Source organism: Rhinopithecus roxellana, chromosome 16 (genome assembly GCF_007565055.1).
Source record: "Rhinopithecus roxellana isolate Shanxi Qingling chromosome 16, ASM756505v1, whole genome shotgun sequence".
Classification (NCBI taxonomy): domain Eukaryota; kingdom Metazoa; phylum Chordata; class Mammalia; order Primates; family Cercopithecidae; genus Rhinopithecus; species Rhinopithecus roxellana.
The window spans coordinates 79739726-79767502 of record NC_044564.1 but is presented as its reverse complement, the minus strand read 5'-3'; the positions used below and the strand labels follow the sequence as shown (position 1 = coordinate 79767502).

The following is a 27777-nucleotide window of genomic DNA, read 5'->3' as shown; positions in this document are numbered from 1 at the left end:
TTAATATTTTCCCACCTGATGGGGAAGAGGAAGAACGATATCTCATTGTTACTTTGTGCATATCCTTAATTATGAGTGAAGTTGAGCTTCATTTCATGTTTAAGTATTTGAATCTCTTTTTTCTGTAAATTACCTTTTCTCCGCTTTTTCCTGTTTTTTAAGGTTGCTCATCTTTTTAATACTGATTTGTATTAGCACTTAGTGAAGTAAGGGAGTTAGTCCATTGTCTTATATGTTGAAAATTTGTTTTACTAGAGTGTTGTAGTCTTTTAGCTTTTTTTGTTACCATTACACAATTTGAAACTTTATGTAGGTGACTTTATCAATCTTTTCTGTTTTGGCTTAGGGATATATTGCTTGCTGTTTTTATTGTGGCTCATCAGCTAGGTTAAACATAGCTCAATGTAGATTTAACTGGATTTCTTTCTATACCTTGTCAAAGAAGAATCTTTGCTATCCTTTTAGACTCTGTTCAAGGCTATCACCGAGGATAAGAAGTGGCTTCTAAGTCATCTACCTTCTTTTACAGAGCAGGTCAGACTTGATCTCTTCTAATAACAGGGTTCTGTGTAAGATTCATTTGGAAAAAAAAAAAAAATGCTGCTAAATTAGGGGAAAAAATGAAACTCACTTCCATTAACTTGTGATTTAGAAAACTGGACGATGCCATCCCCAGTTCACTCTAAAGCCAAATTGACTTACAAGAGCTGTTCACGGAAGGTTTTTTCCCATTTACCATCACCTTGTCTTACTCCCAGTCTCCTACATCGTGGTCCAGCTAATATTCACTCCCCTGATGCAGGAGAGCACACCAACTCAAACTTGTGCTGTAAACATTTATATACATACTACATTTTTATGAATTGTTTAGTGAAATGGTAGTGTCTGTGGGGAATAGGCCTAGAATAGAGAGAGAGACAAATAGTCTTGACAGGAAAATGGCTGCAGGCATCATTCATAGAAGTCAGACACCTGAACTGGAAATCTCTCATGGCAAGGATGCCCAGCTGCTGACGATATGATTCCTAATCTCCTAGTGACCACTGACTGTAAGATTCCATAAAAGAACTACACATTTCCTTTTATTGTGGGGTTTTTTTGTTTTTTGTTTTTTTGGTTTTTGTTTTTTTCTTAAGACAGAGTCTCGCTCTGTCTCCCAGGCTGGAGTGCAGTGGCTCAATCTTGGCTCACTGCAACCTCCACCTCCCGGGTTCAAGCGATTCTCCGGCCTCAGCCTCCCGAGTAGCTGGGACTACAGGTGCGTGTCACCATGCCCAGCTAACTTTTTGTATTTTTAGTAGAGACGTGTTTCACGATGTTAGCCAGGGTTGTCTCTACCTCCCGACCTCGTGATCCACCCACCTCAGACTCCCGAAATGCTGGGATTACAGGTGTGAGCCACTGCCTCTGGTGTCACATTTCCTTTTTTAAATTTTTTTGAAATTTTTATTTTTATGAAATTATGTGTACAAGTGCAGTGGTGTTACATGAATATATTGCATAGTGGTGAAATTTGAGCTTTCAGTGTACCCATACACAAATAATTGGACCCAAATAGGTGATATTTCATTCTTCACCGCCTCTCACCCTCCTACTATTTGGAGTTTTCAGTGTCTATTATTCTACTTTGTATGTCCTTGTGTACCCACCCATTGTTTAGCTCCCACTTACAAATGAGAACATCCAGTTTTTCAGTTTCTGTTTGAGTCATTTAAAGATAATGGCCTCCAGTTCCATCCATATTGCTACAAAAGACTTGATTTCATGTCTTCTTTTTTTTAATAGTTGAGTAGAATTCCGTGGCATATATGTACCGCATTTTTTTATCCAATCATCCATTGAAGAACAATTAGGTTGATTTCATGACTTTGCTATTTTGAACAATGCTGCAAACAACAAATGAGTGCAGGTTTTTTTTTTTTTTTTTTTTCCCAGACAGACTTGCTCTGTCGCCCAGGCTGAAGTGCAGTGGCGTGATCTCGGCTCACTGCAAGCTCCGCCTCCTGGGTTCACGCCATTCTCCTGCCTCAGCCTCCCGAGTAGCTGGGACTACAGGTGCTCCACCACCACGCCCAGCTAATTTTTTTGTGTTTTTAGTAGAGATGGGGTTTCTCCATGTTGGCCAGGCTGGTCTCAAACTCCCGACCTCAGGTGATCCACCCGCCTCAGCCTCCCAAAGTGCTGGGATTACAGGCGTGAGCCACCGTACCTGGCCTAGTGCAGGTATTTTTTTTTTTAATAAAGTATTTTTTTTCCTTTGGGTAGATACCCAGTAGTGGAACTGCTGGACCAAAGGGAAGTTCTATTTTTAGTTCTTTGAGAAATCTGCATACTGTTTGCCATAGAGGTTGTACTAATTTACATTCCCACCAATAGAGTATAAGAGTTCCCTTTTCTCCTCTGCATCCTCAACAGCATCTCTTACTGTTTGATTTTTTTAAATAATAGCCATCCCGACTGGTGTAAGATGGTATCTCATTGCAGTTTTAATTTGCATTTCTCTGATTAGTCCTTTGCTCAGTTTTTAATGGAGTTATGTTTTCTTCTCGTTTGAGTTCTTTGTATATTCTGGATATTAGCCCTTTGTCAGATGCATGGTTTGCAAATATTTTGTCCCATTCTGTAAGTTGTCTGTTAACTCTGTTGCTAATTTTTTTTTTCTGTGCAGAAATTTTTTTAGTTTAAGTCCCATTTTTCTATTTTATTTTTGCTGCATGTCCTTTTGAGGATTTAATCATAAATTTGTTGCCTAGACCAAACTCCAGAAAATGTTTTCCTAAGTTTTCCTCTGGGATTTATATAGTTTTAGATCTTATATTTAAGTCTTTAATCCATCTTGAGTTCATTTTTGTCTGTGGTGAAAAATAGGGGTCCAGTTTCATTCTTCTGTATATGATTCTCCACTTATCCCAACACCATTTATTAAATAAGATGTCTTTCCCTGTTGTATATTTTTGTCAACTTTCTCAAAGTTCAGTAGGTCTGTGGCTTTATTTCTGGGTTCTCTGTTCTGTTCCACTGATCAATGTGTCGATTTTTAGACAAGTACCATGCTGTTTTTGTTGCTGTAGCTTTGTAGTATAATTTGAAGTCAAGTAATGTGATGGCATTTGACAATGAACACAGCACTACCATATGCAGAATTTCATCATGGTATAGTGACAAGGCTGGAGTTAAAATCAGAAAATACGTTTTCTCCCCTAAAAGATGGGTGCCACTTAGAGATAGACAAATGTTTCCTCAACAGAACACAGGACACAATAACCATAAAAGAAAAAAGTGACATATTAGACTTCACTAAAAGTAGAAACTTCAGCTTATCTATCTAGGTATCTATCTAGATAGAATTTTTTTTTCTTTAAAAGATATATGACTGTGTAAAGTAAAAATTACAACATACTACCATAAGGATTAAATGGGTTTCCTATGGAATACATATTGTTGGTATTTTCTATCTAATCTGATAATCACTTTTAACTAAAATGTTTTGATTATATGTATTTAATATAAATATAAATTTCATTGGGCTTAAATATACTATTTTGTTTTTTGTTTTCTACTTCACTTATGTGATTTTTACTTTTCCCTATTTTCCTGCCTTCTTTTGGGTTAAGTATTTAATACGATTCTGTTTTTGTTCTCCACTATTGACTAATTGATTTTACTTCTTTGTTTTGTGTTTCAATTGTTATGCTGTGCTTTGTAATATACATCTTTACTATGTGTCAATTTTACTTTAAATCTATATGTTATATAAAAGGTATGATCTCTACAGGTTTATAGTTCCATCTATACCTCGTTATGTGAGCTATTGTTATTAAACATTTTACTTTTATATATGTCATAAATCCCATGACAGATAATTGCTTTAACTGTTCCCTTTTTTACTGTATTTATTTTTTTAATATTTTATTATTATTATACTTTAAGTTCTAGGGTACATGTGTATAACGTGCAGGTTTGTTACATATGTATACTTGTGCCATGTTAGTGTGTTGCACCCATCAACTCATCAGCACCCATCAACTTGTCATTTACATCAGGTATAACTCCCAATGCAATCCCTCCCCTCCCCCCCTCCCCATAATAGGCCCGGGTGTGTGATGTTCCCCTTCCCGAGTCCAAGTGATCTCATTGTTCATTTCTCACCTATGAGTGAGAACATGTGGTGTTTGGTTTTCTGTTCTTACGATAGTTTGCTGAGAATGATGGTTTCCAGCTGCATCCATGTCCCTACAAAGGACACAAACTCATCCTTTTTTATGGCTGCATAGTATTCCATGGTGTATATGTGCCACATTTTCTTAATCCAGACTGTCACTGATGGACATTTGGGTTGATTCCAAGTCTTTGCTATTGTGAATAGTGCCACAGTGAACATACGTGTGCATGTGTCTTTATAGCAGCCTGATTTATAATCCTTTGGGTATATACCCAGTAATGGGACGGCTGGGTCATATAGTACTTCTAGTTCTAGATCCTTGAGGAATCGCCATACTGTTTTCCATAATGGTTGAACTAGTTTACAATCCCACCAACAGTGTAAAAGTGTTCCTATTTCTCCACATCCTCTCCAGCACCTGTTGTTTCCTGACTTTTTAATGATTGCCATTCTAACTGGTGTGAGATGGTATCTCATTGTGGTTTTGATTTGCATTTCTCTGATGGCGAGTGATGATGAGCATTTTTTCATGTGTCTGTTGGCTGTATGAATGTCTTCTTTTGAGAAATATCTGTTCATATCCTTTGCCCACTTTTTGATGGGGTTGTTTGTTTTTTTCTTGTAAATTTGTTTGAGTTCTTTGTAGGTTCTGGATATCAGCCCTTTGTCAGATGAGTAGATTGCAAAAATGTCCTCCCATTCTGTAGGTTGCCTGTTCACTCTGATGGTAGTTTCTTTTGCTGTGCAGAAGCTCTTTAGTTTAATTAGATCCCATTTGTCAATTTTGGTTTTTGTTGCCATTGCTTTTGGTGTTTTAGACATGAAGTCCTTGCCCGTGCCTATGTACTGAATGGTATTACCTAGGTTTTCTTCGAGGGTTTTTATGGTATTAGGTCTAACATTTAAGTCTCTAATCCATCTTGAATTAAATTTCGTATAAGGAGTAAGGAAAGGATCCAGTTTCAGCTTTCTACTTATGGCTAGCCAATTTTCCCAGCACCATTTATTAAATAGGGAATCCTTTCCCCATTTCTTGTTTTTCTCAGGTTTGTCAAAGAACTGTTCACTTTTTTAAAGGAGTTTTTAAAATGAAAAACAAATTTATGGGCACAAAAACTGCCCAAAAATATTTTTAAATCTAGCAATATATAAAAATGGTATTCCATCATCAACAAGGAAAATTGTCCCAGGAATGCTAGGTAGGCTTAACATTTAAAACTCAATCAATATAATTAATCATATTAATAGAATAAGGGAGAAATTTTATATAATTATCTCAAATGCTAGAAAAAATATTTGACAACGTTTAATACCCATTCATAATAGAACATCTAAACTATTACAAAAATAAGAGAATTTCCTCTAAATAAGCCATCTATAACAAATCTGGAGCTCATATCATACTTAATGGGGAAAGATTTAAAGTTTTCTTCTTGAAACTTAGCACAAGGCTAGGCTGTCCAATCTCAACATACTTATTCAACATTTTACTGGAGATCCTAGTAGTACAATAAGGCTAAAAGAAATGAAATTAAATAGACCATTAAAAAGAGGTAAAACTTCTCTCACAGATGACATAATTGCTTATGCAGAAAATCCTAAGAAATATATAAAATGACTACTAAAATTAATACCTAAGTTTAGCAAGGTTGCAGGATTTAAGGTCAATATTCAAAATAAATTACATTGTTGTATATCAGTACCTTCAACTGGAAAATTCAATTAAAAGAATAATTTCATTTACAATTTCTATTACAAAAAATAGAACATACTTACTAAGGAATACATTTAACAAAATACCTGTAAGACTTCTGCATTGAAGATTACAAAACTGCTGAGAGTGACTAATTAAAACTTAAATAGAAAAGGAGATAAACCACATTTATGAATTTTAGGATTCAATATTGCTTCAATATCAGTTCTTCCCCAAATGATCTATAGAATCAATATAATACCAATCATAATTCCAATAGGCTATTTGTAGAAATTGGCAAGCCAATTCTAAAATTTATATGGAAATAGAAATGAAAATGACTTAGAACAGCTAAAGCAATCTTCAAAAAGAATAACGTTTGAAGACAAATATTGTCCAATGCCAAGCTTTACTGTAAAGTTACAGGACAGTGTGGTATTGCATAATGATCAACACAATGGCAAATGGAACAAAATAATGAATTTAGAAATAGACCCACATTTATATGATCATTTGATTTTTGACAAAGACACCAAAGCAATCCATAAGAAAATCAGTCTTGACAAAAACCAGTACTAGCACAAAGGAAATAAATGAACTTTGACCCCTACCTTACACCATACTCATAAATTTATTTGAACTGGATTATAAATCTGAATGTTAATGATTAAATTAGAAATATTCTAAAAGGAGATAGGACTACCACTTAGATGTCAGAAATGTTTCTTCCACAGGACACAGAAAGTAATAATCATGAGAGAAAATAATCATGTATTAGACTTCATCGAAATAAGAAATTTCCCTTTAAAATACATCATTAAGTAAATAAGTGATAGACTGGAAAAGAAATATTCACATAACATATATCTGACAAAGAATTGGTATCAAAGATAAATTAGAAACTCCTATACTTTAATAATAAAAAGTTCAGAAAATAGAGAAACATCTTAAATGGACATTTTGGAGAAGAAAATTAAAATGACCAATAAGCACATAAAAAAGGGCTCAACATAATCATTTTTTATAGAAATACATATTAAAACCACAGTAAGATACCACTCCATACCCACCAGAATGCCTAAAATTTAAAAGACTAACAGTTCCAATTGTTGAAGAGAGTGTGCAACTATTAATAGAACTCATATAAATTACATATATATATATAAATTACATATACATATATATATAACATATATATACACCAAAGGGACGTGAGATAACATGTCCACAAAATGTCTTGTAGATGACTTGAACTTCCAGTGATGGGAGAACTCCCAGTCTTCTAGGATAGCCTATTGCATTGCTGATTGCTAAGAAGTTCTGCTTGATCTATTTTCTTCTTTTGGTCTATAATTGGACTGTGAAACATCTACAAAATATAGAGTATACGTTTTTGCTAAGGTGTCCTTCTTGTCAGTCAAGCAACCTTGTTCTTCCAAAGTTCTTGTTCCCTATGGACATCCCAAAAGAAAACCTGCAAGATAAGACAGAAAGAGAAGGAGGAGGGAGAGAGAGAGATACAGAAAGAGACAGAGACAGAGTGAGGTGATCCTAATGTTGGGAGAAAACAGGTGTCTAACTGTTGGCCAAAATGTTAAATTACTAGAGCAATTCAGTTTCCCAATTTGCCATGATGCCAGCTACCCAGAATTAACAAAGACCTGCATATATCAGCAAACAGCTGAAGATAATTTTCAGCAACATCATGCCCAAAGCAAAGAAAGGCATTCTAAAGATCTCATTAAACCTTTCGAGCCTGAATGTTCATCTGATTTCATTGTAAGCCATAGACTTTGCCTCCTGCACTCTCCAAAGCATCTCCTGAATCAACACTTTTCTGGGAAAAGTGATGCATCAAAGTGAGCAAGCCTACTCTTCAGATCTTGCAAAATCGGTCTGTGCTATTCCTCGCTCAGACACATATAAAATATTTCCTTTCGTATGTCCTGTTTCAGGTTGGTGTTGTGTGTTTTAGGGTCTGCACTTCACAAGAGGATCAAAATACAAAAGATTGTTCTTCCTTCCATACAATTTGCATTTTGTCATCTCTGAAATGAGTGCAGCCTCTGATTTGGCTACTAGGCATCAAAGCAATCAATGACAAAGAAGGTCTCCATCCTCTCTGTATATTAGTTCTTCTACCTCTCTAATTAGGCATATCAATACTCCTTTAGGATGTTTTAAGGTCTTAGAGAACCAATATGAACTTCTGGAGAAAAAAGGAATATATTGTAATAATTAAAGCCAGCTGGTAACGTTCAATAAAAGGTATCTTTAGAGCTATATATATACACACATATAATATATATACACATACATATATGCTTTAAGGTTGGTGGGGTGTGTGTGTGTGTGTATATATATGTGTGTGTATGTGTATATATATATAGAGAGAGGGGCTTCCTGGGGTTCTCTCTCTCCAGTCCATCAAAATTTCTTAACTATTTATCATAAAACACATACACACATGTACAAACACACCCACACACACTCCAGCAATTCTTAATCACTACCAAAGTAACTGGGTTCAGTGCCATGGAATATTTCTTCTAATTTCACCCCTCCTACTGAATGAGCTCACAGAAGGTGGCAATTGCAATCCAGGAGCACCTGCTTCTATGACTCCCCAAACTGTAAAACTGATGGAACCATTAAGATGTGGCTGCCTTTACTCCCTCATTCTGAAGCTGAAATGGGACCCAGGTCAATCTTAAAGCTACCATACTCTTATTCCAAATGTTACTCGGAGGATGATGGCAATACAAAAACAGGAGTAGTGTCAGGAAACTTCATTTGAGGACTCAGTTTCATCTGTAAATTGAAAGCACACTTTGATCTCCAGCACCCCTCTGCTCAACAAACTACCACATCTGCAGTATGGTTAGGTCTGCCTCTGCCAAACCATTGACTGCAACTTTGGGTAATCCGAATGCCAGATGAACTCCTCCTTCCCCAGTTAACTGTTACCAGCCAAGTACCAGCCCCCAAGTGTTACATCCAATTCAGAAGGCAAGATTTACATATTAGTTCAAAAAGAAACCATTCATATAAAAAACAAATGCAATTTGAAAGCAGAACAGCTTCAGCCCTATTTTAAAAACACAGTGATGAGTACACCAAACATCATCAATCTCGAAAAGAATTTAAATGGCATTTGAAGTAAACAATAGAAGCTATATTCATGGAAGTATAAGGAAAAATGTTGGAACAAAAGTCATTTCTTTTCTTCCATCAACCATACATGGGATGGGAAATAGAAATTCTTAATTAAAATCAGAATTTTTTGTTTTTTGCTTTTGTGTTTCATGTTGCTTGGATTTGTTATTGTTTGAATTTTTTTTTTTTTTTTGCTTGGGGCACTCTTGCTGTATTCACAGGCAGGCAATTGACTCCTTTCACACTTGTGCCATCTTGAAGCCACCTTGAAGATTATGATGCTATAAAAGCAGAAAACCAGCAGGAAATTCTGCAACTGCATTTGCCTTTGCTGTTGGCTGAACAAGCTTCATTTACAAGCACTATAAAAGACAAATTCACTTTAATATTCAGAGTCCCTCCCCAAGTTGTTATGTTGGATCAAAAATGTAGCAACAAGAATCCTCAGCAATACTTATCTCTAAGTCAAGACGAACTTTTTCAGAGTTCCACCAGCCAAATGGTTTTCTTCTTGAGTTGGCCTGATGGGAGATTGAAACTACTAAATCAATATTCATATAAAAATAGGAACATACTGGGAAATCAAAGACTGTTTTAAGCTTCATATGCCTTTTACTTATGGAATAGTAGCTTGTGTTTTCTAAAATTCAGAATTGTATAATTAAACATAGTGGTCAGATTTTTATCAAAATAACTTGTATAGAATTCCCTTGCTTTAGAATTTCTAAGGGAAATATTTTTAAATCTTCATATTAGAAAAAAAGATCTCCATTTGCTGTCATAGACTTGGCAAATGGAGTGTTCTGAATATTCCACCTAAGAATTATTTACAGGGTATTCTATCAAAGCTCAACCTTATTTATTTCTAACAAGACAAACACCCAGAAATAAAGGATATCTTTTTATTCCTTCTGAATCTGTCAATTCTATCACCTCCGTGTCAGGAGCATGAATGATTGGGAACTTCATTCTGTATGTGACACAAGGAAGTTGATAAAGTCAGTGAACGCAAAATGAACATGTAGCAAGATGGAAAACGTCAGCTATTCAAATTGCAAGTTTAAGAGACCCCTGCTAAAGAGGGAGGGTGTAAAATGGAAAGAGTTGTAGACTAAATGGATTGAGATTTAGATTCTGACCCACAGTTGTAAACCTTACTTTTTCTGGCTCCTAGATTCTTTGTATAAAAAATGAAGTATATCACTTAGGGCTTTTTTGTCTGCAGGTGTAAAATCTTAATTCAAAATATTTTAGATAACAAAAAATTGAATTTATTACTCACATACTCCAGAGAGTAAACCTCAGTAAAGGTTGGATATAGGTGCTTAAGTGGTACATTAGTAAACTATCTCTCTTTACTCTGTATTCCTTTATTGGCTTTATTCACAGAGAAGCCCTCCTCAAGGGGAGACAAAGGGGCCATTACTACAGATCCCATGGACATTAAAAGGATAATAAAAGAATTCTGTGAATAACTCTATGCCCACAAATTAGATGACATAGATAAAATGGACAAGCTTCTTGAAAGACAGTCTGCCAATACTCACACAAGGAGAAATAGACAATGTGAATAGGCCTAAATCTATTAAAGAAATTGAATCAATATTTAATAACTCTCTGAAACAGAGAACATCAGGCCCAGATGGATTCACCAGTGAATTCTACCAAACATTTAAGTAAAAATTATATCAATTCTCTTTTAGGAGCTAGAAACAGGAAGTACTTCCTAACTCATTCTATGAGACTATCATTAGCATTGTACTAAAATCAGACAAACATATTACAAGAAAAGAAAATGATGGCCTGTAATCCCAGTACTTTGGGAGGCCAAGGCAGGCATTTCACTTGAGGCCAGAAGTTTGAGACCAGCCTGGTCAACATGGAAAAACCCTGTTTCTACTACAAATACAAAAACTTGCTAGGTGTGGTGGTACATACCTGTAATCCCAGTTACTTGGGAGGCTGAGGCACAAGAATCATTTGAAACCCTGAGGCAAAGGTTGCAGTGAGCTGCAATTATACCACTGCACTCCAATGGGCTGTCGGAGGGAGGGAGGGAGGGAAGGAAGGAGGAAGGAAGGCTGTTTAAAAAAAGAAAAGAAAAAGAACCTTATGGCTTACATTACTTAATGGTGAGAAACTCCAAGCTTTCCCACTAAGATCAGGGACAAGGCAAGGAAAATCCGTCTCACCACTACTTTTCAACATCATACTATAGAAGTCCTAGATAATACAAAAAGATAAGAAAGGAAAAGAAAGTGTGTACAGATAGGGAAGAAACAAAACTGTCTTTGTTCACAGATGCCATGATTATGTATGTTCACGAATAAGAATTTTCAATACTGTTATCATAGTCCTTTCAGGCTACTATAACAAAATACCGTTAACTAGGAGGCTTCTAAACAACAGAAATTACTTTCCATAGTTCTGGAGGTTAAAGATTCAGTGTCTGGTGATGGCCCAATTCCTGGTTCATAAATGGTAACTTCTCTCTGTGTACTCACATGGGGAATGGGCAAACAAGCTGCCTTTTGTAAGGGCACTAATCCCACTCATGAGGGCTCTATTTTTAATCATGTCCCAAAGGCCCTGTCTCTTAATATTGTCACCATAAGGGAAATCTTTCAATATATATGTTGGGGAAACACAAACATTCAGATCAAAGCAATTGTCAATATGCCAACTTTATCTACAGATTCAACACAATCCCAAACAAAATTCCAGCAAGTCATTTTGTGGATATTGACAAAGTGATTCTAATGTTTCTATGAAGAGGCAAAAGACCCAGAACAGCTAACACAATATTGAAGGCGAACAATAAAGTTGAAGGAAGAACTGACACTACCTGATTTCAAGATTTACTATAAAGGTACAGTAATCAAGATAGTGTGATACTGGCAAAAGAACAGACAGTTCAATGGAACGGAATAAAGAGCATAGAGATACACTCATATAAATGCAGTCAACTGATCTTTGACCAAGGAATAAAGGCAATACAATAGAGAAAATTGTTTTCCAAAAATGGGGCTAGAATTAATGAACATCGTCATGCAAAAAAAAAAAAAAAAAAAAAAAAAAAAAAAAAAATCTTTTGTGAAGCTTTTGTGAATCTTCACAAAAATTAACTCAAAATGAGTCAGAGACCTGAATGTAAAATGCAAAACTATAAAAGCTTTTAGAAGATAACATAGGAGAAAATGTAGACAACCTTGGGTTTAATAATGACATTTTAGATGCAACACCAAAGGTATAAATCATGAAAGAACTGATGAGCTGGACTTCATTAAAATTAAAACTTTCTTTGAAAGGACACCGTCAAGATAATGAAAATGTAAGCACAGATTGGGAGAAAATGTTTGCAGGACACATATATCGGATAGGACTATTATACAAAATATGTAAAGAACTCTTAGAAGTCAACAACAAGAACTAAACAACCCAATTTAAAAACTGAGCCAAAGACCTGAACAGGCACCTCATCACAGAAAATATACAGATGGCTAAAATACATATGAAAGTATGTTCCACATCATATGCCATCATAGAAATGCAAATTAGAGCAACAAGGAGATACCACACCTATTAGAATGGCCCAAATCCAGAGCACTGACAACACCAAATGCTGTCTAGGATGAGAGGCAACCGGAACTCTCATTCATTGCTGGTGGAAATGCAAAATGGTCCTGCCGCTTAGGAAGGGAGTTTGGCAGTTTCTTACAAAACCAACTTTTACCATATGGTCTAGCAATTACAGTCTTTGGTGTTTACTCAAATAAGTTGAAAATGAGTGTCCACAATAAAACCTACATACAGATATTTATAGCAACTTTATTCATAATTACCCAAACTTGGAAGCAACCAAGATGTCTTTCAGTAGATGAATGAATAAAAAAAAAAAGTGACATTCAGACAAGGAATATTATCCAGCACTAAAAAGAAATGAGCTATGGAGCCATGAAAAGACATGGAGAAAACTTGGATATGTATTACTAAGTAAAAGCCAATCTGAAAAGGCTACATGATATATGATTCCAATTATATGAACCTGGGAGGTGGAGGTTGCAGTGAGTCGAAATCGCACCACTGCACTCCAGCCTGGGTGACAGGGCAAGACTTGGTCTCAAAAAAAAAAAGACCACTGGTTGCCAAAGGTTCTGAGGGAGAGAGGGATGAATAAGCAGAGCACAGGATTTTTAGGGAAGTATAACTACTCTCTGTAACACTACAATTCTGGGTATATGTCATTATATATTTGTCCTAACCCATAAAATCCACAACAAAAATGAATCTTAGTGTTAACTATGGACTCTGAAGGATAATGTGTCAATGTAGCTTCATCCATTATTAAAAAAAAAGGCCACCCACTCTGGTGGGGGCTTAGTGATAATGGGAAGGCTATGTATGTGTAGAGGCAGAGGCTACATTGGAAATATCTGTATCTTCCACTCAATTTTGTGATGCACCTAAAATTTCTCTTAAAAAAATAGAAGTTTAACTTCATTATTTGCCCAAATCAGTTTTAACCTTCTAATGTAATAAGTTACATAAATTATTCTAAATAAATTAATTAGATAAACACAATATTGTACCCAAAATCCTGTAGTTGTGGATTGTATGATAATAATAAGACAACAATAATTTGGTTGAATTTGTCAAATTCTTGTTCATAGGTCTGCTCCTATAAAAACATGGGGTCACCAATAAAAGTCAGTTGTATGCCCAATGGGTGTCATTTGATTCATGATAAACAACCAAAAATAGAATGGAAGACCGAGGTGGGCGGATCACGAGGTCAGGAGATCGAGACCATCCTGGCTGACACGGTGAAACCCCGTATCTACTAAAAATACAAAAAAATTAGCCGGGCGAAGTGGCGGGCGCCTGTAGTCCCAGTTACTCGGGAGGCTGAGGCAGGAGAATGGCGTGAACCCGGGAGGCGGAGCTTGCAGTGAGCCGAGATCGCGCCACTGTACTCCAGCCTGGGTGACAGAGCGAGACTCCGTCTCAAAAAAAAAAAAAAAAAAAAAAAAAAAAAAAAAAAAAAAAAAAAAAAAGGAAGATACTAGTACGTAAAAATCATTCATTTTCCAATGGATTGGGTAAAACAGAAATACTCCAGAAATGATAGACATACTTCTCAATATTGTGAAGAAATCCACTGGACTCTGGCTGGGAAGTGTAAAAACCACCCGGACCCATTCTTGTATGGAAAGCATGAGGGGAGTTCATTAAGGCTGCAAGCAGCTAAAGATATGTTCCTTGGTTGTAGGAGGTAATGGAAAAGATACTAATGATACAAAGAGAAGAAAAAATGGCAGCTCCATAGGAATGACTTTCATGATTAGGATATTAAGAATGGCATTCATGTTTCACTTTCAATTAGTAGTTATATCAATGACTGCTCCAAAGTCTTCCATTTTATTATTTTTAAAAAAATTCTATGGAAAACTATAGGTAGTCAGCATTAGCCTTTTTTCCCTCCTCATATTAGTCTTAGCCTCTTTTTTTTCTATTTACTATGACGATTCCTAATTCCTTGAAAATATTCACTACACCCTTGGTTTTTCTCTATCAAGATTGTATCTGTTGGAAGCATCTGACTATCGAATGCAAGACATTTTCTTCCAAATATAGGCCTACTAGCCTCATGAAACAGCAAGTGGTAGGTATATTTTCAAGAGAGGCAGTCACTTCAGTATCTTAATAATTTCATCATTACATATGCTACCTGATGCATATGGTAATTTTCCAGTGCTTTGAGGGTGTCTACAAAAATAGAAAAAACAGCACAGTAAAAGATCATTACTAAATTGTACATAAGCAAAGAAGATCTGATGGTCTTAAAATTTTTTTCAATCTTGTTTACATTATGCTATGTATATATTTAATCTACTTTTTTGTTATTACAGGATGGCCACAAACAGTAGTTATAGTCAAGGTTCATTTATTGGTGTGAGATAGAACAACAGTAGGTGAAAGGTTTTATATGAAATGGGACAGTCTTCCAGAATGCACTCAGTCCAAACATTTTTCACTTCTCTACAAATCATCATGGCCTATGAAACACCTATGCAGTCAAAGCTATGGGATTATTACATAGGGCATTATTTGATTTTATTTTTAATTTCTTTAATTGTTATGTTAAGTTCAGTGGTACACATGCAGATTTGTTATATGATAGGTAAACTTGTGTCATGGGAGTTTGTTGTACAGATTATTTTGTCCCGAGATATTAAACCCAGTATCCATTAGTTATTTTTCCTGATCCTTTCCCTCCTCCCAACTTCCACCCTCAAGTAGACCCCAGTGTCTGTTTCCTTCTATATGTCCATGTTTCTCATCATTTAGCTCCCACTAACAAGTGAGAACTTCGGGTATTTGGTTTTCTGTTTCTGTATTAGTTTACTAAGGATAATGGCCTCCAGCTCCATCCAAGTTCCCACAAAGGACATGATCTCATTCTTTTTTATGGTTGCCTACTATTTCATTGTATATATGTACCACATTTTCCTTATCCAGTCTATCATTGATGGGCATTTATGTTGATTCCATGTCTTTGCTATTCTGAAGAGTGCTGCAGTGAACATACATGTGCATGTGTCTTTATAATAAAACAATTTCTATTCCTTTGTGTATATACCCAATAATAGAATTGCTGGGTTGAATGATATTTCTGTTGTTAGCCCTTTGAGGAACTGACACACTGTTTTCTCCAATGGTTGAACTAATTTACACTGCCACCAACAGTGTATAAATGTTCCTTTTTCTCCATAACCTCACCAGCATCTCTTTTTTTTTTTTTTTTTTTTGACTTTTTAATAATAACCATTCTGACTGTTGTGAGATAGTATCTTATTGTGGTTTTGATTTGCATTTCTCTAATGATCAGTGAAGTTGAGCTTTTTTTCATATGATTATTGGCCACATGCATGTCTTTTGAAAAGTGTCTTCATGGGTTTTGCCCACTCTATAATGGGTTTGCTTGATTTTTTCCTTGCAAATTTGTTTAAATTCCTTATAGGTGCTGGATATTAGACCCCTGTCAGATACATAGTTTGCAAAACTTTTCTCCCATTCTGCAGGTTGTCTGTTTACTCTGAGAGTTTCTTGTGCTGTGCAAAAGAAGCTCTTTAGTTTAATTAGATCCCATTGGTCAATGTCTGCTTTTGTTGCAATTGCTTTTGGCATCTTCATCATGAAAGCTTTGCTCATTCCTATGTCTAGAATGATCATGCCTAGGTTGTCTTCCAGGGTTTTAATACTTTGGGGTTTTACATTTAAGTCTTTAATCTATCTTAGTTGATTTTTGTAGATGGTGTAAGGAAGGGGTCCAGTTTCAATCTTCTGCATATGCCTAGCCAGTAATCCTAGTAACATTTATTGAACAGGGATCCTTTCCTGATTGCTTTTGTCAGCTTTGTCAAAGGTCAGATACTTGCTGATGGTGGCTTTATTTCTCAGCTCTCTATTTTGTTCTATTTGTCTATGTGTCTGTTTTTGTACTGGTACTATGCTATTTTGCTTACGGATCGCTATAGTATAGTTTGAAGTCAGTTAGTATGGTACCTTGAGCTTTGTCCTCTTTGCTTAGGATTCAGAGGGCATTATTTTAGAGGACAATATATGATCTCACACATATTGCTAGCATTTTGTGTATTTGTATACTTTTGTGGAATAACAAGTAGTAACCAAAATCCTTGGGGAATAAAATTCATTTAGTAGGTTGCTATATAGTCTGAACTGAAAGGTTCTGTACTTTAAAGATGGAACTTGAAATAAGAGCAGCAAAGACTGGGAACACTTCATAACTAGTAAATATATTTGACCTGTCTGATAAGAAATGGTGTCTATCAGAGTGAAATATAGCACTGCATAGATATTAATCAAAAAAGACTAGATTATGCTGCAGTAACTGTGTCTCAAATCTTAGTGGCTCAAAAGACAAAGATGTATCCCTCATTCACACTACATTTTTATTGTACTGCAGGGGGACTCTGTCATCATCCAGGGACCCCATCTGTTGAAGTCACTCTCTGGAGTATTGCTGTGATCCAATAGTCATCCCTAAGAAAAAAGAATACTTGGTTCAATTTCCCACAGGTAGTTTGATTCACCTGGAAGTAACACATGTCCCTTCTACTCAAAACTCCTTCATTAGAATTGGCCACAATTCTAATACTACAAGGTATTCAAATACTAAATGTCTGTCATTGTCTGGAAAGTGGAAAGCCGGATGTATTCTGTGAGAAGCATTGATGACTACCACAGAATGTGGTTGCAATGGAATATAAGTGATAAAGACTAGTACCAGACCAGAAAAGTGACTGTACTGTAGTTTGCATAAAAATAGAGGGTCACCTGAACTCGAATGAGAAGGAATAACTGAACATTATAAAATACTTATTAATGGTTCAATATGCAGAATTTAGTTTATTTTGTAGGTCCTATTCCTTCTACATTGTTTCGCTATCTTTACAAAGTCCTAAGTAAATATATATATATATTTCTATTTAGTATATAAATCTGCTTCAGTTTTGTCTAGTCTATAAACTATGTTAATTAATCATACTAATTGAGTAATGCTATATATATATATATATATCTCCATAACCCTTGGGGCAATATTAAGGAAATCCATCTGAATTCCTGAGCTAACTAATATTCTTTTGCACCAGGAGAGAAGGTTAATAACACCTCCTACCTGACAACATTGAATATCACATTGCTTCTATGTGAACGAGCACCCCTTACTCAGGCAAACATGAAGCATGCCGTTCCTTCCCTTCTTGGTGTACAAATCATAAAATTAACTAATTTAATGTCCAGTATGTTTTAAGCATTGTAGAGATGCATTATGGGAACTTCTTGGACTGAAATCTAGGATCTTATCCCTGACTTAAAGAATCGCACTGTAAGACTGTTTCAGCTAGTTGCCTCCTCAGACTCCCAGTCCCCAATCTCTGGCCTAATGGTGTATGTACCATTCTCATTATTCATGATGGAAATTGTTTTGATCAATACGGGAATTTTAATTTATGTAACTCTTAAGACCGTGCCTCATTTGCTTTATTCTGGGAGCACAAGAAAATTTCCCTATTTGTCATTTTCTCCTTTCACAAATACTTCATTTATAACAATATTTTGTTCTTTGTGTGATTATCTGCATGGCTCCAATTTTAGGACTGCTAATAGGTTGTCCCTGGTTCATGGAGTGAGGTTGTTCTTATCTGGCCAACTTCACAAGACTAGTATTTAAAAATGATTAAAAAAATACAATCGTCTGTCCCAGTAAAGTCTACAGAGAGAGAGCAACGATAAATATAAAATGATGTAATAATCCCAAGAACAATAACCTTGTGCTAATTTTGCAGACACAAAGAGGGAGTATATTACTGCTCTGTACAGGACAGCATCTTTTACAAACAAGAAGTTTGTGAGTGGCTTGATATGTTTTGATTAATGTTAAAGCTAAAGGAAATTAGAGGTATGTCCCATTTTACAATGATGTAACTGAGACCTCGATTGGTTTGATGACTTTCCTAAGGTCTTGTTGTTGATTTTGGCCAAAGCCAAGACTAGAATAAAGGCCATTCATCTACTGTTCTTTTGATGACAAATATTATGGCAGCACGAAGTTCAGTTAAGTTCTAGTTATTTTTACATACTTTATGAAGGAGGATGTATTTCAATTACATATTGCCATTATTGAAGTCCAGTTGAGTTCTAGTTAGTATTTTTACATAGACTCTCTGAGAGTGCAAAGGACTTTATGAAGGATGTATTAAGGAAGTTGTTTCATTCTCGGTAAAATTCTCATTCCTCATTAGGGTTTAAGAGTCCTCAAGGAGTCTTTAGGTAATCACTCACAGACTGCTTAAATCATGAATGAGGCTAAAGAGATCATTGTGCAAATTCAACAGAATTCAATTATCCATGGTCTAGAGTGACCCTGTCCTGAAAAGAGAGCTGCCCAGGGATTTTTTTTTTTTTTTAATTTTAGGCAAGGAAATTTTGTTAGACTCTACAACTTTACTCTTTTCAATTAATTGGAGAGGAAAGTCTAATTCATTGAACAGTATAAAATATAGATTTTTTAAATAAATTCAGTTTGGGAGAAGTATTTTAATTTTCAGATGTACCTATTAATTGAAGCTTAGCTAACTAAGCTAAGTAAGCAAAAGAGATATTTGTTGAGTCAGTATTTCTCAACAAATAAATCTACTTCAGTTTTGTCTAGTCTATTAACTATGTTAATTAATTATACTAATTGAGTAATGCTAATTTCACCGGAAAAGTTGTTCAGCAAGGTAACTTCAGCTTGATTTCTGTCTGAGTAATTATGTATCAGTAAAGGCCAAATATGTAAGATTTCACTGCATCTCAAAACAGTTGTGGAAAAAAGAAAACATTGGTAATAACTGAAATCCTGACCACTATTTATTTAGTATTTACCATGAACTAAGCCCACTTTATGTATTATCTTGTTTGATTCTTATAACAACACTGTAAGAAGGGTGCTACTGTTATTTTCGTTTTGTAGATAAAGAAACCGGTGCTTAGTACCATTAAGTAACTTGCCCAAGGTTACACAGCTAGAAAGTAGCAAGGCTGGAACTTCAATCCTATAACTGAATGTCTGTACACATTCATATGCTTTACTGCATTCTCAATGCCCCTTTTCTTCCTTCCTTCCTTCCTTCCTTCCTTCCTTCCTTCCTTCCTTCCTTCCTTCCTTCCTTCCTTCCTTCCTTCCTTCCTTCTTTCCTCCCTCCCTTCCTCCCTTCCTTCCTCCCTCCCTTCTTTCCTTCCTCCCTCCCTTGCTCCCTCCCTTCCTTCCTCCCTCCCTTCCTCCCTCCCTCCCTTCCTTCTCTTCCTTCGTTCTCTTCCTTCTTTCTGTGATCTTATTTTCCACTTTCTCCATTCTGAATTGGGAAAAATAAGTCTGGAGCAACGTACTTTCTTTCCTAACCTCTCTTTAAACCTCTACCCCATATTTTCCCTGCTTCTTTCCATTTGGAAAACTTGTGTGTTAGTGAGAGGAGAAACTCATCTTCTCTTTCTTCATGCTCCCAGTTCATCTTAAAATTGATATAAATGGCCCAAATGCTTAACAGACCAACTTTTGATGACAACACAATCAGTGTACTTTGTTCTATGAAGTTTGACTCCGTTAAGCATTTCCAGCAGCAAGAAAATCTTGGTTCTGCTGAAGACACTCTGGAAGAACTATTGGAAGAAGCCATAGCAAATGGAGCAGAAAATACCCCTTGATGTAGTCCAATTTGCTTGTGCTTATAGATAAATACAACTTGAATCAAAATAAAAGTCCAGATAAACCATAGAATCCCACAAGGAAATAAATCATTTGATCACCTGTACAAGTTCAGAAGCATAGCCACTACTGTCAAGCTTACAGTTTTTAAAAAATCTATTCCAAGTGTATGCTGTAAGATCAAATTGCAGGACAGATTTCATGCCATTAAAAATGTGGACAATGGATGTTCCTAGGTCATAGAAGTCATGATTTGGGTGGCACAAATAAACTTAAATATTGAACTTACTGACCTATACTAACTTGAAATGATCTTACAAGTTATAAATAGTACCGTGTGAGACTTATCAAAATGGATAAATACCATCCTGAGAGAGGAAGATATATGCCTCAACAAGCCCAGAAGTATCACTGGCTCCTTCCCTGCCTGCTTTTTGAGAAAGTTTGCTTCTGAACACCGAAGTCAATCCAATGATAGACTCTCCTGAAAGTGTAGGCTTGGCCTAATCTTCCTGCCTTTGTCATCACTGTGCCAGTGATAAACAACAGACTTGTCCTTATGAACAAACAACCTACAGCTGAAGGTTACCTTTACTACAAATAAATGACCTGTTTCTTTATGGATTTTATGCTCTGCAAAAAGGAAAAGGAGTCCCCAATTTATTGATTATAGATGTGACCTATCCAATCAGAAAATCAAGCTTTGGTTAGCAGAAGAAAAGACCAAAAACCTCTTTTCCAAGCACACCTCTTTATAGAAAGCAGCTAGAATAGAATCATGCAGTCTTGTCCAGCTTTCTGTCCTTGAGTTCTTACTAAACAAAAGGCTATAAAAATTCTAGAAGGTAACATTGGAAACTATAAAAATTCTAGAAGATAACATTGGAAAAACCCTTCTAGACATTGGCTTAGGCAAGGGTTTCATGACCAAGAACCCAAAAGAAAATGCAATAAAAATAAAGATAAATAGTTTGTACTTAATTAAACTAAAGAGTTTTTGCATGGAAAAAAAGAACAGTCAGCAGAGTAAAAAGACAACTCACAGAGTAGGAGAAAATCTTCACAATCTATACATCTGACAAAGGACTAATGTCCAGAATCCACAAGAATTCAAATCAGTAAGGAATAAAACAGTCCCATCAAAAAGTAGGCTAAGAACATGAATAGACAATTCTCAAAAGAAGATCTACAAATGGCCAACAAATGTATAAAAAAATGCTCAACATCACTAATGACCAGGGAAATGCAAATCAAAACCACAATGCAATAACACCTTACTGCTGCAAGAATGGTCATAATCAAAAAATCAAAAAACAGTAGACATTGGCATGGATGCAGTGAACCGGAAACACTTCTACACTGCTGGTGGGAATGTAAACTAGTACAGCCACTATGGAAAACAGTGTGGAGAATTCTTTAAAGAACTAAAAGTAGAACCATTTAATCCAGCAATCTCACTACTGGGTATCTACCCAGAGAAAAAGAAGTCATTATATGAAAAAGACACTTGCACATGCACGTTTAAAGCAGCACAATTCACAATTGCAAAATCATAGAACCAACCTAAATGCCCATCAATCAATGAGTGGATAAAGAAACTATGGTATATATATACGATGGAGTACTACTCAACCATAAAAAGGAATGAATTAACAGCATTTGCAGTGACCTGGATGAGACTGGAGACTATTATTCTATTCTAAGTGAAGTAACTTAGGAATTAAAAACCAAACATCATATGTTCTCACTGATATGTGGGAGCTAAGCGAGGAGGACGCAAAGGCATAAAAATGATACAGTGAACTTATGGGGACTTGGGGTGAAGGAGGGAAGGGGAGGCAAGGGATAAAAGACTACAAATATGGTGCAGTGTATACTGCTTGGGTGATGGGTGTACCAAAATGTCACAAATCACCACTAAGGAACTTACTCATGTAACCACAAATACCACCTGTACCCCAGTAACTTATGGAAAAATAAAGTGATTTAGCAACTATTCTAAGGAAAATTAATAAGCCTAAGAATAAAACAAAATTAAATGACCTAGAAAACTGCATTTGAATTTCATGATGGTGTTTGCCTTAGGGAAAAGGTAGGGAGGTCAGATAACTGGGAATAGTAGTCAAAAAGAATGTTTTATAATATTTTATTTCCTATATTTTAAAATTAATGTAAATATAAAGAAATGTTAAGACATTTAGGCAGTGAGATCATGGGTATTACATGGTTCCTCCTACTTTTTAATAGTTTGACATTCTTTAGAATATAAAAGAGAAGAGTAATAAAGAGGGACTTTTATTACTAGTTACCAAAAAGTATTTTTAAAACACAATATTTGAAACAACATGTTACTAGTTTAAAGACTGGGTAAGTTAATAAAAATTAAAAGACAAGACACATATGTCTGTTTTTAGGAAAATGTATAATAAAATAAAAGTGGAATTCTGAATAAGTGAGAAAAAGATGAGTGATTTTACCCTGGCTACTGTGACTTCTTTTTAACAAGGTCACTTCCTGCTATATCTCCATGTGGCTCTAGACAAGAGAAGTTACCAATAATAATCTTCATAGCAGTGAAAACCACTTCAGGCTGACCTCACTCAAACAGCATAGCATAAATATTACAGGAGTTCTATAGGAAGGAAAAGTATCATTTGGAACCCATACATTGCTCTGACATATATGATACAGATGCTGTGGCTGAAGAGAGGCAGGGCCCAGTGTCAACAATTCCAGAGGAAGGACCCTTCTAGGAAAAGAGGAGTCCACTTGGCTTCATTGTGGTATTCCTGTTGGCAGAAACCTCTGCTGTGAATACAATCTTTCATCCAGGGATGGCAAGTCTCGTTAGACCTTAATCCATGTAGGTACAGATACTCCAACGGACCCTGAGTTACTAAGCGTCAATATTATTTACTACATTTAAAGTGTTGTTTTTGGCCGGGCGCGGTGGCTCAAGCCTGTAATCCCAGCACTTTGGGAGGCCGAGACGGGCGGATCATGAGGTCAGGAGATCGAGACCATCCTGGCTAACACGGTGAAACCCCGTCTCTACTAAAAAATACAAAAAACTAGCCGGGCGAGGTGGCGGGCGCCTGTAGTCCCAGCTACTCGGGAGGCTGAGGCAGGAGAATGGCGTAAACCCGGGAGGCGGAGCTTGTAGTGAGCTGAGAGCCAGCCACTGCACTCCAGCCTGGGCGGCAGAGCAAGACTCCGTCTCAAAAAAAAAAAAAAAAGAAAGAAAAAAAAAATAAAAAATAAAGTGTTGTTTTACATGTAAATAAACCAACTGCCTTACATTATGTCCTGTGTGCTTTGGACATATGGAGCTACTGTGGGTTTATCTGACACTCTGCTGAGAGATTTTTCTCAGGTGGAAGTCTGTTCCAGAAGTATGACAACTCTACCACCAGGTCCTAGCCGCTCAGAATACCAGCATTTCGCACATAAGTTATACCTCTACTTGGCTTCTAAGGCAAATGAATTGAAAGAGCGAGGAGTTTCTGTTCCCTTAAGAACGTGTTCAATTTATAACTAAATTAAGACCTAATATTTCTTCTCAGTAGCGGTTTAAAATGGAATGTTCCTCACCTCCTTTCTTATAATGAGGTAGATAATAAATCTTGCCATGCTTACACCTTCAACACACTGTAAAAGTGAAACATTCTTCCTCAGGAAATCTTTTTTACCATTATTACACCCATCACCCAGTCCAGGTAAGGTTGCTCTCCTGAATACTCCTATAGCAGCATCCTGTAGATTCCTAATCCTTGCAGTTTTAACACCATGTCATAGTTATTTGCTTATTATACTAGTTCACTAAATCGTAAATCTTTTAAAGGCTACTTATCTGATTTCTGGCTCTGGTCTCTGGGGTTAGAATGGTGCCAGGCATCATGTTTATTTATTATTTACTGCATGTCAACTAGTTTATATAATCTGCATTTATATTCTGTAATCTTACATATAATTATCTGAGCCATGTGAAGAACAGAGAATGTGCTCATGAAGTTACATGCTACATGGACTACTCAAAGGGCTGTGCTCATTTTCTCTGGGTTTCTGTTTGTTGCCTAATAGAAGGGATTAGAAGGTAACTTCTGTACTGATTCTGCCAAATACTGAACTGTCTATACATATTTGAGGTTCACGTAGTGGAATATGTGGTAATGACCCCTGCATGAATCGCTCTCTTCTGGGAAGCTATTTGTCTCTCCCAAGCCGTGGCTGTTTCTCCTAAGTCATTTTTCAATGTCTGAAGTGGTCATAACAGCAATCTGTCAGCCCTCAAAACTTTGACCAAGAATGCAGAATAAAAGGCTGAGGAAATTCATTTAGCCAAAGATAGAAGTTTAACTCATAGCAGTTAGAACCCAATTTGACCCTGCAGAGTCTTATATCAGCATTGTTTTGACAGAGGAAATATATATACTCTTTAATTTGGTATATTTCTCCCCTCATGGACGTTCAGCACAGTGCTTTTCTTCCAAACAATAGCAAATATTTTTAAAGTTATTTTGCCTCTCACTATTCTATAGGCTAATAAAGAAATCACTCCATATAGGAAACTGTGAAACATGTAACATATTTTAAATTATGCTTGTGATAGCCAGTTATTAAACCACATTAATGTTTACAGTGAAATCACTCATTGCTATTTCAAAAATTGATCATACGGATAATGGTCCCTGCCTCTACTTAGCTTTTAGCTACTTCAGATCTTTCAACTTTATTTTATGCCCTGTGTTTCCTAGATTTTTCCAGAAATTGAGTAAATAAATGCATTAATAACAACTATAATCACATACAGTATCTTTGTAACACAGTTTACAAATCATTATTACATATATGTCCTCCTTTATTATAATACTTTAGACAAAACTATGAAGCTTTACTCCCACTGTAGAGATAAGAAAACTGAGATTAAGACTTTTGAAGGAAAGTCACCTACAGCTAGTAAGTGACAAATGCAGGGCTTCAACAAACGCTTCTAATTCCTAATCAGTATTCTACTCTCCAGGAAAATCCATGGGTGTTTTTATGTCCCTAAGATCTGCCTATCTCTTACTTGATATATCACTGTTATGGGTTGAATTGTGTACTCTGCAAAAATGTTGACCTCTTGACTCCCAGGATCTGTAATATGGCCTTATTTAGAAATAGGGGCTTCATAGATGAGGGGTTCAAGTTAAGGTGTGGTCACTAAGGTAAGCCTGTATCTAATGTGTTTATTAAAAGGAGAAATGTGGACACACAGAGAGATACATACAGAAGGAATACGAAGAGGAGAGAACTTCTACACAGGGAGAACTCATCTACAACCCAAGAGATGCCTGAGGATATAGGAGGGAAGTCTGGAACAGATTCTCCTTCACTGCCTTCCTGCTGGAAATTAGAGTTTTCGGTTCACCTAAGCCCATGTTTCTAGAGTCCTGACACCTAACCTAACCTTAGCCAATCTCCTGCCCAAAGAGATTAGATGTTACCACTGGATAAAATTCTACCTCAAAATGTAATGTATAACAAAATCTTGATTGTGCTGCCTGTTTTATATTTGGCCATTGTGTGCCCTATGATAGATACATAACTCATTTATAATATCTCACAATAAACATAAGAGATAGATACACTGTTATTCCAATTTTACACAGAAACTGAAGCTCAGAAAAGTTGATAAAGTCTTGCTTCTCATCCATCTCAATTTTACCATGTTTCCTTGCTTCTTTTTTAACAGTCTCTGGGATGTCAAACAAATGGATGATTTAAATATGGGTGTTGGTGTTGAGAAAATGAAGAAGTTTAGTGACTGGATCTTTAAAAATCCTCTTCTCAGTCAAGGGGTATCCAATTATTTGCTTTCAAAGAGATTGATTGAAGAACTTATCAGTTGACAGCTGTTCATAAAAAATATTTTTGATGATTAATCATTATGCAGTTTTTGTCATGTATCTCAGAAGAATTTCAAAGTGAGTGACATTGCTATAACAAAACTCCTTCCATTCCCATCTACTTTTCAGTAAATAATATTTCTCAGACATCTATAAAATTGAAAAATTGGAATAAAATTGATGTTGGTCTTTATTTCATTTAATAATACCATAAATATGTAAATAACTGGAAACAATAAAGGTTCTATCCATCCCATGCATTCTCAACAAATAATGACCTTGATAAAGATGCAGATTAAGAGATTAAAGAGCTAGAAATAGCTCTCATTTACTGACAGAATCATTTTGGATGACTCAAATGCCAGACTTGGAAATCGACATGGATATATCTTTCAGGTAACTCCACAGAGAACAGCCATCTTAACCAATAAGAGAAGCATTTGGTCAAATATGAACAACTGGTAGACTTTGAGATAAATTTGATTATAGGGAAAATCTAAGTAGGTCAACAATAATCATTATCACACTCCAACTAAAATGCAGTAAGTATGGGATGGTAAATAATTATTTGATGGTCCCATTTAAAAGCTTTATGGTCCAAGTTAAAGCTGTCTACTCAGATACATCAGTTCAGTGGTACAACATAATTTTCTACTCTAGCAGCCATATCAAAAGTAAAAATTGGAACAATCAATTTAGTTTCTGAGAATTTGGTTTAACACTTTAATAATGGGCAACATTATAGGTTGCTATGAGAATTAAATTACATAAGGCATGGCTTGGAAAACACCTTGTATTTAACTTATTGGAGAATGAAAGTATAAGTAAACAAGTATAGATCAAGAGTTAATTTTAATAGCCAAGCAAGAGCAATCTTGATTGGCTCTCTTTCACTATAATCCTTCTATCTCTGGTATTGGCAATATAGATACTGGAATAATCTACGTTGATTGCAAAAGGCGTGGAGAAAAGGAAGCATTTAAATTTCCTTTTTGAATAAAGCAGTAGAGATGCCCCTTAAGTAACCCTAGCTTCCAGGGACATGAAAACTATGTTTACAGTTCCATTCTTTCGTGAACAGCACTTATTAAGCACCTGATATTTGCCAGGAGCTAAAACTATAAAATTAAAGAAAAATTAATTTTTACATACTTCAGTAATTATAAAAAATTGATGTGAAAAATCTTTAATAAAGGCATATATAATGGAAAAAGGAGTGACTAAAAGAGATTAGTAGGATTATGAAGGAGGAGATATTAGAAGTAATATTTATAAGGCATTCTGGATTTTATCAGACAAAGGGGTGAGGAAACATAATGGCTGTTATGTTCACTACGGAGCTGACACATCCTTGGCACAAAATAACCATTTCTTGTCAACAAATCATTTATTGAATAATTATTTGTTGTCAATAATTTGATACATTGGGTGTACAAATAAAGGAAAATTCTATATTCTTAGATCTTGTTATGTATGTTGGATGAGTTCAGATAAGCTGCAAAGTACTTGGGTTTCTTTTGTGCAGGGCTATCTGTAATTGCTTCAATCTGACCATGAAGGCATGAGTATAGAACACACCCTCTGGCTTCACATAAAACAAACTTTT

General features: G+C 35.8%; 1 long non-coding RNA gene across 1 annotated transcript in view; it reads right to left on the bottom strand.

Annotated features, from left to right (window-relative positions):
* Positions 1-24975: 24975 nt before the first annotated feature.
* LOC115894028 overlaps positions 24976-27777 on the bottom strand; it is a 132577-nt gene continuing 129775 nt past the window's right edge. Inside the window, exon 4 of the long non-coding RNA XR_004054084.1 lies at positions 24976-26177. This is a non-coding gene — a long non-coding RNA (uncharacterized LOC115894028). The remainder of the gene's footprint in view (positions 26178-27777) is intronic.